This window comes from Pleurodeles waltl, chromosome 5 (assembly GCF_031143425.1).
Source record: "Pleurodeles waltl isolate 20211129_DDA chromosome 5, aPleWal1.hap1.20221129, whole genome shotgun sequence".
NCBI lineage: Eukaryota > Metazoa > Chordata > Amphibia > Caudata > Salamandridae > Pleurodeles > Pleurodeles waltl.
In genome coordinates this window covers 419772769-419789167 of record NC_090444.1, presented here as the reverse complement: position 1 = coordinate 419789167, position 16399 = coordinate 419772769, and the positions used below count along the sequence as shown (strand labels likewise).

At 40.8% G+C, this 16399-nt stretch overlaps 1 protein-coding gene across 2 annotated transcripts in view; it reads right to left on the bottom strand.

Moving 5' to 3' along the window:
- Window positions 1–16399, bottom strand: part of CCDC88A (coiled-coil domain containing 88A) — a 1055351-nt gene that overhangs the window by 955160 nt on the left and 83792 nt on the right. The gene's annotated exons all lie outside the window — the stretch shown is intronic.

Sequence of the window (16399 nt, the reverse complement as noted above, 5' to 3'; positions counted from 1 at the left end):
TAGGGGTCGTGAAGTCAATATGACTCGTGGTCCGGATTGGAGTACTGTGGTGGTTCCGAATGATATGCAGGGGATGAAAAGGATGTTACCATGTCATCTATGTGGAAACGTGGGACACTGAAAGCGGGAGTGTCCGTTGATGGTGCAGGATGGTGTTGTTCAGCAAAGTGGTGATGTCAACACATTTCAAACTGTGAAGGTCCCTAGAATGAGAGGATCTAATCCGAATTTTCAGAATCAAGTTCAGAATTTCCAACCCATGCAGCAGGTGCAAGTGCTGCGTGCAAAAATGACATAGTTGCAACCAATGCACCAGCAGATTCCCATGGTACCTAGACAGCAAATGCAGATACCTCAAGCCCCAATGGAATAGCAACAGATGATGCTTACTCAGCAGGTCACAGGTCAGAGGCAAGACAGAAGTAATGACACAGTGCACCAATACCCATTACATAGTGAGATTGAAATAACGTTAAATGGATGAGTATTAGTTCGGATGCAGACCCATACATGCTTGCAGCATCATTAGAGGTAGATCAGAGAGGACCTTTTGTGAAGGGGAAGGTGATGGAACACAGAGTTTCATTCTTAGTGGACACAGGAGCTACACACTCTACAGAGAGAAGTGCCGAAGTTCAGAATTTACCTCTTTCAGGCAGAACAGTTCAGGTTGTGGGAGTAGCAAACAGACATTTGACAAATCTGATCACAGATCCAGTACATGTTGAGATTGGCAATTTCCAGGGACTGCATAAGTTTGTAGTTTGTGACTCGAGTCCACTATCTTTACTAGGAGGGGATTTGTTGTGCAAGACCTAATGTTCCATTAGTTGTTCAAATGCAGGAATAGAGGTCCAGACAAATAGCGTAGATGAGGAAGAACAGACATCTGAAACTGCAATTGATAATGTTAATGAAGAGTAACCGTTGATTGAGTTTTTCCCAATGTTTACTGTGAAAGAATTGCATGTGAATTTGCAGGGAACAGTACAGGAAAATGTGTGGGACCTGACAGATAAAGAAGTGGGTTTAATCAAGGGAGTGGATCCGATTAAGATGACTTTGAAACCGAATGTAGTGTTCCGCAGCTTCCACAGTGTGTCATGGCATAAGATGTTCTGATGAAAGTGGACAGATAATTGGAGATTTTCTGAAACAAGGGATTTTGAAAGAAGTGTTGAGCAGTCCATGTAATTCACCGATAATGGGCTTGAAGAAACCGTGTGGGAAAGTACGCATTGTGTAAGACTTGCGAAAAGTGAATGGCATGGTGGTCAAGTGTTGTCCTGTAGTGCCAAATCCAGCAGTAATACTGTTTCAGATTCCATGCGATGCCGAGTGGTTCACAATGGTTGACTTGTCACAAGCTTTCTTTTCTGTGCCTCGTCATGAGGATAGTCAGTTTCTTTTTAGTTTCAACTTCCCAGACAGAGTCTACAGCTGGTGCAGACTTCCACAAGGGTATACGGAGTCACCATCTCTGTTCAATCAGATCTTGAAAAAGAATTTGGAGTCATTGGAGTTACCGTACCAGTCGCCTCTAGTGCAGTACATTGATGATTTGCTGTTTGCATCCAGAACAAGGGACGAGTGTAAGTATGACTCGATTGCCCTGCTGAATCACTTGGGAAGTTCGGACATAAGGTGTCACCTTTGAAATTGCAGTACTGTCAGAAATCAGTGAAATACTTGGGACTTCAGATTGAGAAAGATTCATGGAGAATCTCTAGGGAGAGGATTACAACGATTTTGCAGAGAAGTCCACCGACTTCACAGAGAGATGTCAGAATGTTTCTGGGAATGGTAGGTCATTGCCGACAGTGGATTCCAAATTTTGCTGAAATTGCCAAACCGTTGCAGCAACTGACACATAAGGAAGTTACTGACCCCATTACTTTAGATGAGGATCAGATGAAGGCGCTTACTGAGTTGAGAGAGAGTTTGTGCAGAGCTTCAGCATTGGGAATGCCTGATTACACTAAGCCATTCACATTGTTTTGTCATGAGCGTGATGCTTGTTCTTTGTCTGTTTTGGACACAGGTCCATGGATGTGCTTATCGCCCAGTAGCCTATTTTCCAGCTACCTTAGACCCAGTCGCAGCAGCTTTACCAGGTTGTTTGCGTGCTGTTGCCGCAGTTGGTCAAATTCTTTCTCAATGTGAGGGAGTAGTGATGGCATACCCTTTGACGGTAATGGTTCCTCAATCTGTTGAGGTTTTACTGACAAGAACAAAACACAGTTTTGACTGGTGCGAGACTGACAAGGTATGAGACGAGCATATTAGGTGCTCCAAATGTAACATTGAAAATATGTGCAGTGTTAAATCCAGCAACATTACTTCCAAGTGATACTGTTGAAACTGAAAAAGAGACATCGAGATGATTGTCTTGAGGTAACTGAACTGTGTACAAAACCAAGGCCTGATATCAGAGATACCCGATTGGAAGAAGATGATCAAATTGTCTTTGTCGATGGCTCATGTCTCAGAGATGCTACAGGGACATTGAGAGCAGGATATGCTGTATGCACAATCACAGGTACATTAGAAGCTTCTTGGCCTCGAGGTGCATATTCTGCACAAACAGCAGAATTGGTAGCTCTTACTAGAGCATGCCATGTTTCTGCGAGATTGAGAGTCACAATCTATACTGAGAGCCAATATGGTTTCAGAATTATTCATGATTTTGGTCAATTGTGGTCGCAAAGGGGTTTCCTGACCTCTACTGGTACACTGGTAAGAAATGGCGACAAAATAAAGGAGTATTGTATGCAATACAGTTACCTGAAGAAATTGCCGTGGTAAAATGCAGTGCACATCAAAAGGCCCCAGATTCCATCTCCTCGGGAAATGGATATGCGGATCAAGATGCAAGATTTTGCACATTGAACTGTATATCGTTCAAGGACAAGTGGGAATTAATGCCAGAAGAAGACAACACATGTACATGTTTTGCATTAAAGGTGATTGATACTCTGGAAGAATTGAAAACATTGCAAAGTAATGTTGATAAGGAAGAGAAACGTCTCTGGGCTAAACTAAAATGTGTACAACGTCCTGATGAGATTTGGGTTTCTGAAGAGGGTCAGATGGTCCTGCCCGATAGTTTATTGTCGCAAATGGCCCGTTATTACCACGGCCAGGCGCACATTGGAAGGAATGCCATAGTTAGATTGTTCAAGATTGACTGGTTCAACCCTAAGTTGAGACAGGCAGCAGATGCAGTATGTCATTGCTGTATAGTTTGTCAGCAGCTAAATGTGGGAAAAGGGACAGTGGTGAATTTGAGCCACATTGGAAGAGCAGGAGGACCATTCAGAAGAATGCAATTGGATTTCATTGAGATGCCTGCGTATGGAGGTTTTAAGTGCGTGCTGGTGATTGTGTGTGTCTTTAGTCACTGGATTGAAGCATACCCTACAAGAAGGAATGACAGTCTCACAATAGCAAGAATGTTGCATAGGGAGTTGATACCACGTTTCGGGTTTCCAATCTCTTTAGAATCAGATAGGGGAGCTCACTTCAGTAACAGCATTGAACATCGAGCAGAAGTTGCATTGTAGCTATCGCCCTGAAGCATCAGGACTGGTGGAACAGATGAATGGTACTTTGAAATCAAGAATTGCCACGATGTGTGCAGCTACAAATCTGAAATGGCCAGATGCATTGCCTTTGGTGTTGATGTCAATGAGAAACACACCTGGCTGGAAGACAGGGCTGTCGCCCCATGAAATCCTCATGGGTAGAGCAATAAGATTACCAGCAGTTCCAGCCAATGGACACATTACGGATGATATGGTGTTGGACTACTGCAAGGGTCTGGCTGACGTGGTTCGCTCTTTCTCTCAGCAGGTGCAGGCCACCACCCTGCCACCCATCCACGGTCCAGGGCACAATCTGAGAGCCGGTGACTTGGTTGTTGTCCGAAAACACGTTTGCAAGACATGTTTGGAGCCATGGTGGAGAGGTCCTTACCAGGTGGTGTTAACAACTACGACAGCAGTGAAGTGTGCAGGACTTCCGAACTGGATACACGCGAGCCATACAAAGAGAGTGGTATGTCCACCAGACCATGAAGAAGCGTTGTTGAGAGCACCAACAACAGCAAAACAGGTTGCCACACCTGAACCAGAAAAGGTGCTAAGAGAGCCTGAAGTCGAACCAGAACTCGTGGAAGATGGTTACATTACCCCTGTAAGAGACGAGAGCAAAGAATTACAGGAGGTTGTGCAAGAACCAAACTCAACGGATACAGCAGGAGAGCCTAGCTCAGCAGAGGTTCTCTGAGAAGCAGACGGTGCTGAAAAACATACAGAGCAAGTGCCAGACAAGAGGGGGAAAGAGTTGAGATGGGTCAAAGTCAAAGTGATCAGACTCTTCCTGAGCCCATTGCAGGTCCATCAAGAGAAAACACCATAGAGAAAGAGAAGGAGAAAAGAAGTAACAAGAAAAGGAGATAATTGGGGAAGAAAAAGGAACTGATCATAAATGAAACAATAGAAGAAGATGTGGGCACTACGAGAAAGGAAGAATTGAGTGATGGAGAATTAAGTGGTGATCGAATGTTGAAAAGAAAGAGAATAGCAAGTTGATGATATGCAGGTCCTGAATGGGCGTATGCAACTACCAATGAATGCCAACACAAGTTTATGTCTTTTTGTTTTGATAGAGATGTTCTGAGTCAGTACTTTGGTGTAACCTGAAGGTGATCGGAAGCTGAATTGTTGGGCTGATCTGGAAAACTTAGAAGAAATTGCTGAAAATAATACTGGAAGAGACAGTGATAACCTGATTTGACACTGAAAACTGGATGTCACAAGCTGCTAATCGATTTTGACAAGGGAAAAGGGTTCCTGGATGTGAAACTGAACTGCAAGAGAATTTTTCCTCATTTTGATTTTGATTGCACTTTATCTAAGAGTTACTTCTGCTTTCTGATTCCTTAAAGATCATAGCTTAGCTAAATAATCAAGATAGAAATATTAGGCGCTGTATATATATGAGTGTTGGATTGGCAATAATGTGTGAAATCTTGTTTATAATAATGATTGTGGGAATGTCTGTTTATAATATGAAAAGAGCTATTATTACTTCTACTCCTGAGCCTACTACACTAACAGCTTTAGAGAAGTTTAAGTTAGATGAGAAATATTTGCATGACTATACTAATGCGCAAGGAGAGCTTTCTTCTAATGTCTTCTATCGCTTGTAGAGTGAGTATGTTGAAACGATGAATGTGAGGAATTGTATTGTATGCAAATTCCTTCATCAGTAGAAGAAGGGGTTACGTACCATAGTCTTCCATTAACATATGGAATAAGCTGTAGCTTGCTTCTAACAAGATTCTATAAACAAGAGCACATAAAGTATTTTTATTCCAATCATGATGTAGTGTTTTCGTTTGTTCCTATTATTAGGTAACTAAGTAAAGCAGCTAAAGAGCATATAGTATTAGTTAGGGATTCTTCGAGCCCACACTAACATTCGGAACAGCCTACGCGTATAAGAACAATTTGACATGCTTGCTTACACCTTTAGAAAAAAGCTTTAGGGCACACTGATGACAGGAGAAAAGCATTAAAAGAAAAATTAGAAAAAGGTTTAGAGGAAAGGACTTACAAGAATGATTATGCTTACACTGCTATTAAAACGCAAGGGAAATTAGCATTAGATGCACTACATGTATGGAAACTTTGTGTATATAGGCCAAAATCACGCACTGACAATTTATTTGTGGGAACGAGTGAATGTAGGCATGTATTTTTGTTTCGGAGTAAGTGGACGTTTATGTTGAATGGTCAGGACCCTGCTATTCCTGGGATCTATTATCTATGTGGACTTAATGCTTATTACCGTCTTCCAGGAGGATGGTTTTGGACATGTTATTTGGGGATAGTTTTCTCTAAAATTTAATAGATAGATGACTTAAAGAGATCTCCAAAATTGACTGAATTACATCATAAGCAACAGAGGAGGGAAACCTCTTCTGCAATGGTGGGAGATTTCTTTGGAGCAGTGATTCCTTCAGTGGGAGTCATTCTGAATTCGATCAAGATACGAAAGTTGACTACTATTGTGGATAACATGCTGACACATTTTACAGGGGCAATACTCTTGTTAGATACTGAATTAGCCACGGATAGAGCTATGACGCTTCAAAATAGGCTTGCTTTAGACATTCTTTTAGCGAAAGATGGCGGATTCTGTAAAATGATTAACTCTAGGCATAGCTGTTCTTACATACCTAACAATAGTAAGGAGATAAGAGACTTAGGGCCAGATGTAGCAAAGGTTTTTACCCATTCTGTGTCTATGGGAAAAAGTGTTCGTACATATGGCCCTTACTTACTAATTTGGCTAACTCAGTAAGGATTTGAAGGAATTGAAAGAACCAGGCATTTGGGAAAAGGTTGGAAAAGGATTTGCTTCAGTGAGAAATTGGCTTGATCAAATTTGGAATGGCGTATTATTAAAGATTAGGAAAACAAAAAGATGATGGACGGAGTGCTGAACAATGCAAACACTCACCCCCAGTCACAGATCTGTGTTTAATCCATCGTTCTTTTGCTCACCGTGCCACCCCAGTTTGGACCCAGCCATATGCAAATCAGTCTTGACCCTGTTCCTCATGGGAACAGTCCAGCCCGAACTGCCAAGCCAGGTCCTCCCTGGACCGGAAACAAGCATCCTGGGACCGGTTTCAGGGTTTCACCCTTCATCAACCAGGCTAGCTTGAATCCAGTGGCACAGTGAGCAAGGGACGCACGTCTGGGCATACCCTTCCCACTTAGGGAAACTTTAGGAAAACAAAAAGATGATTGACGGAGTGCTGAACAATGCAAACACTCACCCCCAGTCACAGATCTAGGTTGAATCCATCGTTCTTTTGCTCACCATGCCACCCCAGTTTGGACCCAGCCATATGCAAATCAGTCTTGACCCTGTTCCTCATGTTTTCTCAAGTTCTGATTAGAGTGTGTTATTGGTGGTCGCTAATAAACTAATTCTGAGCTGATTAAATAAAGTTTGAGTTAACCAATGCATTAGAATTGTAATTAATAGGGAAATAAAAATTGTTAAATGCTTTATTGAGTTGTGGTCTTTAATGGATGGTTGATGAAACTAACAGTTAATTAATGTTTCTTCATTGTAGAATAGTGATGATGTATTCATTATTGATATACATTAGTCACTACATGGCTAGGATACTCCATGCGATTCAAAAGGTTCATCGGCCTATACGTGTCCCCTTGTAAGTTTACTTACTAAGGACCAGGCGCGCTAGCAGACTTAAAGCCTTGTTTTTTAAAAATTACAAAACAACTTATGTGGATGGTAATTGTTCTTGACAACTACTACGAAATCAATGTGGGTGGCGCCCTAGTGCCCACAAGTGGCAGCCGCTGTTGGACATTGTGACACCACTGGTGACCTCTGCAGAGTACCTGAGCTAAATTGCTATAACATTTTAGTTCTTTAGATCTATGTTGCTAGTAATTATTTGAAGATAATTTACATTTTTATTTTACATTAAAAAAATTCAAATATTATTAAATAAATATTACATATTACTTCCATTTACTTTACCATAGGAAAATCTCCTTCCCAGTGGGGGAGACCTCAGCCTGAATGTGAAAAGTTACTGGTAGCAACTTTACACTCGTAAATCTTATTCTAGCTGGCTCCTCACCCAGTTTTGACACAGTGGAGATGTGTAAGTCTGCACTTAGCAGTAAATGTACACTTGGAGAATAGCAAAATAATGTAAAGTTAATATTTAATACTGTGCAAATTTACACATGTAAATTTATCTCTGTAAATAGGGATCATTACATTTTGGTATAACACCTCTAATGCATCACAAGTGAGGCAGAGTTCCAGAATTATTTGTGTTTCCCCATTGCCCTCACTCTTAATGTCTACTAGTGTTTGGTGAGTCCTCAGTATCTCAATCACCCACTAGTAATCTACAGTACAGAATATAACATGATCAGTTTGGAAAGTGTAACAAAAACAAAGCTGCCTAAGGCACAACTTCAAATTCCAGGAAAGAAATCAGGACGTAAAATACACATCACCTACTACTTCCAGATCTATTTTGATGGTGTAAAGCTATCTGTATTCAACCACCGACTCCATCTTCACCACTGACTCCATTTCGTGCTTACCTTCAAATGCCATCACATCGGTGGCGCAGGTATTTTTCCATGCACAGATTGTTTTGTATACTGAATGTGTTTTCACTCTTCTCACCAGATCAGGGAACATATTGTGGGGGATACGGAGGTGATAAGAGTGTACCAGGATGAGAATATTTACAGCAGAGAAAGGTATGGTTCTGTCACGGGAATGCGCATTGTGGCTTGGTCAGTCCTTTTGCATGTTTTTGACACAGACCGAGGACAGCCAGCGCTTGAATTTCACAACTTATTCGAAGGGAGGGAGAAGGTTACCAGAACCTTCCTCTTGGGTTTATTTAAGGTATATGAGGTGGGGACACTTGGTGTTGAGGCGAAAATAACTAAATTTTGAGGGTGGACGCACTGCTCAAACACTGTCCCACTGGGGAGTGTTTCTCGGCTCTCAGCTGTCCAGGGTCCCACAGCTTGACGTTGGCAAGGACAGGGATGATGTTGGATTCGATCCCCATGGTGATGTATGTTAATTCTTAATTATCTAGCTTTTGCTGTGTGCATACATATATATATATATGTATATATATATATATATATATATATATATATATTCACTGCATATTCATTGTTGATGTATTACATTTTTTTGCCTACCTTTGTTTAACTGCTGTGGTTATTTTGGTATCTATACGTGTTTTAGTGCATTCAAGTTAAATTCTCAAGTTAATATTTTTGTGTGGCTTCGTTTGAGATCTGGGAAGTGCCTTAACAAACTCATTACTCAGATTAAGAGTGCTGCATTCTTTAGTTTTGTTCCCTCTGAGTTTGAAGCTAAGCAGTACAGATGGCACACTCGTTCTCCTTAGTGCTATATGTAATTACACTAACTGAACCATTGCAATTGCCATAACAGTGCTTAAACCAGCACAATGGCAAATAATAACTGGACAGTTATTTCACACATCTGGCGTAAATGATTGTGGGTGCTGCCAAATTTCAAAGGATAATTATGCAACACTGCTAGATATTTCCTGTAACAGGAAAAGAGCAAACACAATATTATGCCCTTAAATCTTATGTGCCCTCATAGTGCAAAAGCCTCTCCTGGAAGCTTTTTAAAACACTCAGTCAAACCTCAAAAAGCTTTCTTTTTAAAGATATCAGACCAAATATTGCTTTGTCGTTAGACAATACAATTGTTTCATAGATGACCTCAACATACGTAGGCTTTCTTTTTACCAGCTCCCAAAAAAATGCAAAAATATTTTGCTTTGTTTAAATACACAAACACTAAACAGGTACAGATTAAACTTAAGTTTCACAGGTCTAAAATTGCATCTATGCTGCTTTGAGAAACAGGCATACATAAAAAATATAATTTTTCTTAAGTATATCATCACTTCTGTAACTGATGGTCAGTGTCAAATTGTTTGACAGTATACGCCTCTAACTATTTAGTGAGAATGTCAAAATACTAAACTAAACTAATTTAAACACATTTTAAATGAACTTGGGACAGGCTAACTTCTTGTTAGTAATTTTCACTCAAAAGGTCCTTGCTCATAACTGAAAAGAAATCCAGTCACTATGTACGGATACATTTTGTTTTTAACGCCTACACCTAAAACGTAATTACATCAGAAGCTATCTACTCTAGCAAAATATTTCCATTTTTCCTCTCGTTTGATTGGAACAAGATGATATTTCTGAGTCTAAGCACATCTGGGCAGGAGATCTGATGCAGAAGTACTGAATCAGTATCAAAGAATTTCATGGGTGCTCGTTTCACCCTAACCTGTTATACCTCCTTTGGAACTTGATTGCCCCATATTACCTGTCAGGCACCTGAGACAGGTTGCAAATATTTAGTTCTTCTACCATTTGTAGTCCTTTCTTGCTGATTTATTTCTGATTATTATTGTTGAAAGCTCCCACCATTTGACATATCCACTGTTGTGATAATCAGCGCGAGGAAAAATCCCTTTTATCATACCCACCCCCATTTTTTGCTGACCAGTATTGCTGGCTTTCAAATAGTGCACACTAGGGTACTGCTGTCCACCCCAATCCCTAATTGGCATATTTACCTTTCTAGTAAGGCCATAGTATATGGTGCAGTACAATACACCAGTGGCATAACAAAGTTAAATGTCACTTGTGGACAGCAGCACATGTGCTATCCACTACACTTACGAGTGAAAACATGACTTCAGGTCTACATACGTAGCCTGACTACTACAGTATCAAAACCTGCAGGTGAACCTGCCACAATAACCCTTTTCAAGGGACAAAGCTCTACTTTTAAATATTAAATAAGCCACTCCCTACTGCCTACTACTAAAAAGAACTGCATGCACCAATTTGCTAATGGCATGTACCTACAGTGATTAGCCCCCAAAACTATTTTCACTGTAGAAGGACTGTAGATGTAACTGTAGAAGGGCTTCAGATATCATATAAAAAAAACTAAAGTTCAGAACCAAAACTGTGCTATATTTGGTTTAATGTTCAGTAAAAATCCAATTCACTTGCTAAGTCGGATTTCTAATAATATTTAAGAAAATATTCTTTAGAAAGTCAGACTCTGTCTGCCTAACCCCCAAGAGCCTACTTAGACTGCCAGCAGCGGGCCTTGGTGGTGCTTCCCCTCAATGAGGTGTGAAAATTGCTCCCAGTAAAGAAGCAGTGTATTACGCCTTTTGGATGTGAGGTATGTGACTGCTATCAGCCCAGGAAGGAGGGCAGCAGTGACCAGGGTGAGGCCTTTTCATTTATAGATATGTATAAAGGGAGACCTGGAGAAAAGAAGCCTTTGTTCTAAGGACCATCAATAACCAGCTTGGCACCAGCCCACTGAGAGGGGGAGCTGGTCCCAGAACCAGTTGTGTGTAGTTGAGGAAAAGGGGACTGCTCACTTCCTTAAACACCTCCCTGGCTGGCACATCACCAGCCTTCAAGAGTACAAAGGTGCTGACATTTAGAATAGTGCACTATGGGATAGACTGCAGTAGGGCACACAGGATGTGATGCAAAAGTGGGAAGGGTTCAGTGGGGTTTCCCCTGAGAAGTTATTTTTCATTGATTAGGGAAACGTTCAGTAGTCACTCACATTCAATTGCTAGTAAATCCTACAAAAGTGTCACCTGATCCACAGCTCATCAGAACATATAGGACCCGAGGAAGAACAGAAGAGGACTGGATTTGCTGTCTGTGACCTGTGTGGAGGCCTGAGGGCTGCACCTTCTCCCACTTGTACAAAGGACTGATAAGCAGACTCCAAATGTCAGTTAGCTGACCTCCTGTGTGGCTACAAAGACACAAGCTGCAAGAGGTCTTTTTTATGAAGTGTTGAGCTAACCAGCAGCAACTGCCCCTAGACTAGAGGTTGCTGGTGGCTTGCTGGAACAGTTCCAGACCCTGAGGTCCTGGGAGCCTTAGAAGTGGTCAAGAACAGCTGCTCAAGAAAGTATGAAAAGTGGGGACTTAGGAAACGTTTGGATTTTGAAGACCACAGGAGTGTCAGTGGGACCTGTCAACAAAGGTGTTGGATTTTGAGTGGACTTCATTGGGTATAACTTTGGGATTTCCCTTTGGAGGATTTTGAACTTCAAAAAAAAATCCTAATTCTGAAGTTTGAACTCTTGACCAGGCGAATGAGCAAAAAATATCTGACTGACAGAAGGACTTCAAGAGGTATGAAATTAGAATGTTCCCTCTCTGAGCCCCCTCCCATAACCAACAGCTTTAGCAGGACCTTGTCCAATGGCTGGCCGACTCTGAGTGAACTTCACTGGATACAGCCTGCCGCTTGGTCCTGTTGGAGGATTCTGGCCTCTGTTTCAGAGACTAAAGGCCCGATTATGAGTTTGGCTGTTGGACCGCCAAGGCGGCAGTCCCAAAAAGACCACTGACTCAATGGTCTCCCATTGTATTACAATGTTACTGCTGGCTTAGAGGCAGTGTACCTGACGGCGGGCACGGTCAGCAATACAAGGTATATTTTTACATGTGTTGATGCAGGTGTGTACAGTTTGACCAAAAGTTACACATAAGCATGACACATGTATATAAAATGCAAGTAGCATTCCACTGCTGAAGACTGGGTCATATATGCCCAGTCCAGTCAATGGCAGAAAAATGAAAATTGTACTTACCTGTCTTTGTTTTTTTTTCTGAGGTGAAGTTGCTACTGTGAAGGGGGGACACTGGAAGAAGGGGCCCACATCGGAGACTGAAGGGAAAAGAAGGAAATGAGGGAGCAAGCACTCCATTTCCTTTGATTTAGCCATCTCGAAGCATTCAGTCTCCCTGCCATAGCTGGCTCAACGGAAAAGCACATAGTAATGTGGACAGCAGTATCCTTGTCTATACCGCCCTGTGACAGATGCTTTTCCCCAGCCATCATCAAGGGTGGTCGGTGTATGGCTGGTGACGTTGGCAGGACTCCAGCGGTCTCTAGTTCAGCAAACTGCCAACATTGTAATTCGGCTGGCGGACCACCTAGTCAGCGGCTGGGATCTCTGATGCTGCCGTGAAGATGGTGACAACACCATTAAACTCGTAATCAGGCCCTAAGTCAGAAGGTAAAATTGGTGACTGGGACAACCCGCTTGGGATATGCAACCTCCGCCTAGGAGCAGTGTCTGATTGTTTGTATTAAAAATGTTAAAATTCATATCTCCGGTATCTCTTATTGAATTGTAATCATTTTGGTGTGATTTTTCTTAGTAAAGGTTACTCTATGTTTAGAAATTGGTTGTTGGATTTCTTTGTGTTGAGTTTTTACTTTTTAATTGTTTTGGTACTGACAGATACTTTGCACACTTTTCCTTATATCAAGCTTGTCTACTTTGTGCCATAATTACCAACCTGGGTTTGAACCCAGGTTAAACTTGTGTGTTGGTCCTAACAGTATTTTAGGACTTGTTACGGGGGAACAACTCATATTCTGCACAAATAATAACCTATTTGCTTAAAATTCGATTTCTCCTCTGCCCCTACCAGCGGTCTGAGACAGTTACTTGTGGTTGAAGAGACTTACCAACTCAAATAAAAAAATAGTACACTGGACATTTTTAGCATACCATCTGTTTCAACTCTTCAAAAACAACTTTCTATTTGGTGAAAACAGACACACAGCTGACACAGCGTTACCCCTATAGCTTTTTACACCTGTGACTCTCTAACTTTGCCATTACTCCCAGCCCTATATGCTTGTGCTATCTTGCTCCCTCGTCTTTTCTTCCTCTTTTTCACCTTCCTCCTGCAGTCTTGAAGTAACCTATTCATGCCTCGCTGACACATGTGCTTGTTGCTTTTGCTTGGATGTGTCCCTGCAAGACATGTCACAAATAACGGTGTTGAGTCCTTGAGGTTACAAACACTGTGAGAAGGAGCTGAAGGAGTCCTTTACTAATTCTAGACCTGACCACATGTGTACACATAGTTATAACTTGATATGTAACTATTAAAACGTTATCTCTCGTGTCAAAATGTCGGGATCTTTACTAGCATTGAGAATACATCTCATAAGGTGTCAAGATTCAGGAAGTGAGTATGTATAGCACAATTAAAAAATAATTCCTAAAATGTAAATGAAAGCAAGTAAGGGGATAAATACCAAACACAATAATTCTTAATAAATCACTATAAAATCAGTGGTTTTATTTTTAAAAAGATAAAAACGACTTTTATTTACACACAACTAAATATGAAACAGAAAATTACAAATGTATACAAAGAAGCCCTGTCCTCAGTGGACCTCTCAAACTAGAGATCTGTGCAAAAATGCCTTTCAGTGTTAAACAAGGTAAAGCTCCTTCCTATGGTGGTTGTCAAGTTCACACCTTCGTACTACAGCTGTCACAAAGTTTAACATATAAACACCTATCCGCCTATTTATTGCAGTTGCCAGAATTCACAAACTAAACGTTTCCCATTCATTTCCCAGAGTTCACAACGTAAAATCCCTTCTTACTGTATATGTCAGAGTACACAATGTAAACCTCTCCCTATTCCATTTGTCAGATAGTTCAAAATGGAAAACCCTTCATCTGATATGTTATACTGCATTTATCAAACGGTTATACCATGCACAGCCCTTTCATAGTGCAACTCTCTGAGTGTGTTATGCAAACCCGTTCTAACTGAGTTTGTCAGAGCTCCCAATGCAAACCCCCATCCTATTGCATTTGATAGAGATTTCATAATATAAAGCCCCTCCCTACTGCAGGTAAAGTCCTTCATTTGGTGTTTGTCATGGAGTCAGCAATGTTAAACTCCCTGTTTTATTTGTCACAAAGTTCACAGTTCAAAGCCCCATCCTACCTCATTTGTCAGAGTTCATAATGCAAAATCCCTTCCTGTTGTATGTTTAGAGTGTGTGCAGAGTAAATCCCCATCCCACTGCAGTTGTTAGAGAGTTCAAAATGTAAAGTCCCTCTGTATATTGTTTGACAAGGATTTCAAAACATAAAACCCAACCGTATTGTATTTGTCCCAGACTTCAAAATGTCAATACCCATCCTATTGACTTGGTCACGGGGTAACACCATACAGATCAACATTCAACTGTATTTTACACAGGTTCTATCCTTATCAGTTATGAGCAATGGATCTACTTTTTATTCCCACAGAGGCAACTACTATCGAATCAAATGCTGAAGAGAAGAAGGTCAGATGTTGTGGAGGAGCCAAAGCTCCTTTCTCAGCACTGATTGTTAAAGCTCTTTTTCTGGTTTAACATACATTCTGAAAGACATCTGTGCTGGCAGGCCATACATAAATAGGCATAACACGTTAACACTCTTGAAAGAGGGAGAATTCACAGGTTGAAACTCTCCCCAATGAAAGCAGATCAGGGGTGCAGGAGATGCATGAGAATGGGGCAAGGGCTGCATGTGAGTGATGCACGTGAGTACAGCCTTTGGTTATCAAAATGCTAAGTAATAGATAATGTTTTCTCTCTCCTTCCCTTGTGGTCTGAGATCTCCAACAGAACTTGAAGAAGCTGGAAAAAAAAACAAGATTACAAAACCGTTGCCTTGTGTTTTTTTGTTGTTCGCTATTAATTATGAAGAAACTGCTTCAGCATTGCAAAGAAACGGTCAGTGCAGATAGCAGCACAGGGAGCAGCTCACAGGCTCTTTCCAAGCCAATAATGGAAAATAACAGACTGAAAAGAGAAAGGGCAGTGCATAAAGTAAGGTGTTTTCTTATCTTATCTCTCACATTTGTCTTTATTATTACAAAAACCCAACTTCAAATCGAATAGAATTTAAATTACAATGTTTCAGATAAAGTATACCACCTCTGCTAACAGTGATCGGGTTAGTAGAATGTGTAGCAAAGCAAAACGATAATTGTGAATGTAAAACCCAAGAGCTCAACTTGAAAGTGGTATATGTTCTACAGGAGCACATCAAACAATTTTGAATACTGGAGCTGCTTTTGTGAAGTGGAACATCAGAACGCTTTTCTGAAGAATAGGTCAGCAAAATAGGGCAACTGTGTCTCGAAGTCAATAGCAGCACAGCAGTTAAGCACTGCCTTAAGCAATATTACATTTTAAAGCAACCTACTTATGACAAGTCACATCAATTTCAGTTCAGATAAAGTGAACAGAACACCCAACACTAGAATGTTAGTTTTTAAGAGCTCTGAACAAGGAATATGAAATTAGTAATCTGCCATACTGCGATTGAATTAAAGTCATAAAACTGTCATTTTGGGAAAAACAGAACCAGATTCAAACTGAATTAGTGGCAGACATCTTTTAAAAATAGAAATCTGATACCTTAATGGGTTCATACTAGTATGAACAGACTGCTAACCAGTGGCTTGTCTCGTGCCATCTGTCCATGGATGGTACTTAACAGTCAAACAATCTATTATGGCACCACAGTTAAACCTCACGGATTACGTATTGCTGTAAAATTAATTCAAACAAACATTTATTTAATGAAGTGTAATTATAGGGTGCTATGCCGGCCGCTTAAAGACGATTTTAAAGACGCGTTTATTTTATTTAAAATTAAACCTTTTCCTATTTCCAATCCATATTAGTAGGAAGACATTGTGCTCAATAAAAAATAAAAACAGGAGTTGAGACAGAAATCCCCCAGAGAGCACACGTCTTTTAATGGAGATTTTGAAACAATGGCCAAGATCCCAAACTGTACTGAGCTGACCTTCAAAACTGTATCTCTGGCTATCCCAGACATACTGAAGCAAGAATAAAATGAGGACAGTATTTGCTGCAAAGC